Source organism: Loxodonta africana, chromosome 3, assembly GCF_030014295.1.
Source record: "Loxodonta africana isolate mLoxAfr1 chromosome 3, mLoxAfr1.hap2, whole genome shotgun sequence".
In the NCBI taxonomy this organism is placed as follows: domain Eukaryota; kingdom Metazoa; phylum Chordata; class Mammalia; order Proboscidea; family Elephantidae; genus Loxodonta; species Loxodonta africana.
Genome location: NC_087344.1, coordinates 76,855,529 through 76,859,036, shown reverse-complemented (window position 1 = coordinate 76,859,036; position 3,508 = coordinate 76,855,529).

Here is a 3,508-nt window from a genome sequence, read left to right as displayed (position 1 = left end):
GTGTTGGACTTTCTGGAATGTCTTTTCTGCATAGATTGAGATGATCATGTGATTCTTTTATTTTATTTATGTAGTGGATTACATTGATTGATCTTCTAATGTTGAACTATCCTTGCATACCTGGTATGAATCCCACTTGGTTGTAGTGTATTCTTTTTTTTTTTTTTGATATGATGCTGAATCCTATTGGTTAGAATTTTGTTGACAATTTTTGCATCTATATTCATGAGAGATATTGGTCTGTAATTTTCTTTTTTTTGTGGTGTCTTTGCCTGGTTTTGGTATCAGGGTTATGCTGGCTTCACAGAATGAATTCAGAAATATCCCTTCCTTTTCTATGCTCTGGAATAGTTTGAGTAGGACTGGTGTAAGCTCTTCTCTGAATGTTTGGTAGAATTCTCCAGTGATGCCATCTGGGCCAGGGCATTTTTTTTTGTTGGGACTTTTTTTTTTTTTTACCTTTTCAATCTCTTCTTTTGTTATGGGTCTGTTCAGATTTTCAGCATCATTTTGTGTTAGTTTGGGTAGTGTGTTTCTAGAAACTTGTCCATTTCCTCTAGGTTTTCAAATTTGTTGTAGTATAGTTTTTCATAGTACTCTGTTATGATCCTTTTTATTTCAGTTGGGTCTGTTGTAATGTCCCCTGTTTCATTTCTTATTTGGGTTATTTGCATCTTCTCCTGTTTTTCTTTTGTCAGTTTGGCTAGTGGTTTATCGATTTTGTTGACCCTTTCAAAGAACCAACCTTTGGTTTTCTTGATTCTCTCTATTGTTTTTCTCTTCTCTATTTCATTTATTTCTGCTCTGATGTTTATTGTTTCCTTTCTTCTGGTGGCTGTGTACTTGTTTTACTGTTCTCTTTCTGTTTGTTTGAGTTGTGTAGCTAATGTTTTGATTTTTTCTCTTCTTTTTAGATGTGTGCATCTATTGCTATAAATTGACCTCTGAACACTGCCTTTCCTGTGTCCCAAACATTTTGGTATGATGTGCTTTCATTCTTGTTTGATTCTAGGAATTCTTTTATTCCACCCTTGATTTCTTCTATTACCCAGTTATCTTTAAGCAGATTTTTATTCAGTTTCCATGTAACTGATTTTTTCCCCTTGCTCTTCCTGTTGTTAATTTCTAATTCAACGGCATTGTGATCAGAAAAGGTACTTTGTATTATCTCAGTGTTTTGGATTTTGTTGGGGGTTGCTTAGTGTTTTAAGATGTTGTCTATTTTGAAGAACATTCCATGTGTGTTGGATAAGAATGTACACTTTGCAGCTGTTGGCTGGAGTGTTCTATGTATGTCTACAGGTCAAGTTGGCTGATTATGGCCTTTAGATCTCCTGTATCTTTGTTAAGTTTCTTTCTAGATGTTCTGTCCTTTACTAAGTTTTGTGTTGAAGTCTCCCACTATTATCGTGGAACTGTCAATTTCTCTTTTCAGTGCTGTTAGAGTTTGTTTTATGTATTTTGGAGTGCTGTCATTGGGTGCATAGATATTTATTATGGTTATGTCTTCATGATGGATTATCCCTTTAATCATTATATAATGCCCTTCTTTGTCTCTTATGGTGGATTTTGTTTTAACATCTATTTTATCTGAGATTAGTATTGCTACTTGCTCTATTTTGGTAGCTGTTTGCTTGATATATTTTTTTTCCATGCTTTGATTTTTAATATATTTATGTCTTCGTTTCTAAGGTGTGTGTCTTTTAGACAGCATATTGATGGATCCTGCTTGCTTTTTTTTTTTTTTTTTTTTTTTTTTAATCCATTCTGTCACCTTCTGTCTCTTTATGGGTGCATTTAGGCCATTTATGTTTAGTGTAATTATTGATAGGTATGGGTTTATTTTTTTTATGAGTTTATTGCTGTTATTTTGTAGTGCTTTTTTTTTTTCTTTCTTTCTTTTTTTTTTTTTTGTGGTACGGTGCTTTCTTTGTTCCACTTACTCTCCTGTGCTGAATTCCTTGTTTGTGGATTTTTTTTTTCATTTCTTTTGTTTTTGTAGATTTTGTGTTTACTGAGACTTTATGTTTTTCTTCTTTATTTTGATTAGTGGGTTGGTAAACTTTCTTTGTGGCTGCCTTCAATTTTACCCTTATCTTCCTAAGTTTGAACCAGTCTTTTATTACTTGGTGGCGCTTTGCCTTCCTGTCCATTAGAAAGTTCTATATCTACACTGCTTGTTCCCTCTTTTATTGTTCTGATGTTGTCATTTACAGATTAACCTCTTTGGTTCCCTCTTGTAATCTTTTGGTTTTGATTAACCCTTGAGAGTTCATTACTTAGGTTGGTTTCTGGCTGATATGGCCTTGTGTCCTATATTCAGGCTGTTGTCTGATGTTGTTGGTTCTCAAACCAAAGGACTCCCTTTAATAATTCTTGTAGGTTTGGTTTTGTTTTTACATATTTCCTTAATTTTTTTTATCTGCAAATGTCCCAATTTCACCATCATATTTGATTGAGAGTTTTGTAGAATAGTTTTTTTCTTTCTCGGTTGGTAGTTTTTTCTTTCAAGGTTTTATATATGTCATCCCATTGCCTTATTGCCTGCATGGTTTCTGTCGAATAATCAGAGTTTAGTCTTATTGTTTCCCCCCGTATGGACTTTTTGTTTTTCTTGAAGTGTTGTCAGGATTCTTTCTTTGTCTTTGGTTTTAATGAGCGTTATATGCCTTGGTGATTTTCTTTTGGGGTCTACACTATATGGATTCATTGAGCTTCTTGAACAGTCAGCTGTTCATCTTTCATGATATTAGGGAAGTTTTCTGTAGTGATTCTTCAATGATCCTCTCTGTGTTTTCTGTTTTCTCCCCCTGGCTCTGGAACTCCAATCACTCACAAACTTTTGCTTTTAATTGTATCCCACACCATTCCCAGGGTTTCTTCGTTTTTCTTCATTCTTTTTTCTGATTTTTCCTTAAACAGAGTAGTATCCAAGTATGTGTTTTCAATTTCACTGATCCTATCTTCCATTGTTTCAAACTTGCTCCTCAGACCTTCTATGACACTGTCCATTTCTGAAATCTTGTTGTTGATCTTTTGAATTTCTAGTTGCTGTTTTTGTATGATTTTTAGTTGTGAATTTATTTTGACATTTTGTTCCTGTATTATTTTCCTGCGTTCTCCCTTGTTTTGCCTTTTTCATATTTTTGTCTGCTTTTTCCTTCAACTCTTGGATGGTTCTGTATATTAGAGATTTGAATTCCCTATCAGGTAGTTCCAGTGACTTTTCTTCTACTGGAAGGTCATCTGATGTTTTATTTTGGACGCATATTGGAACCACGCTGTTCTTTCTTTTTTTTTTTTTTTAATATGTCTTGATATTTTCTGTTGTCTTTGGGACATTTGGTAGTTATTTTCTTCATTTATTGATTGTAGATTTGTTTGTTTTATCCTGCTTTTTTGTTTTATTTGGTTATGTCTAAGCAGATGGGCCAGGTGTTGTTTGTGGGGATGACACTTCTCACCACCTTGTCCAATGGGCAGGGCCAGTTGCTCAGCTATCGTGCAG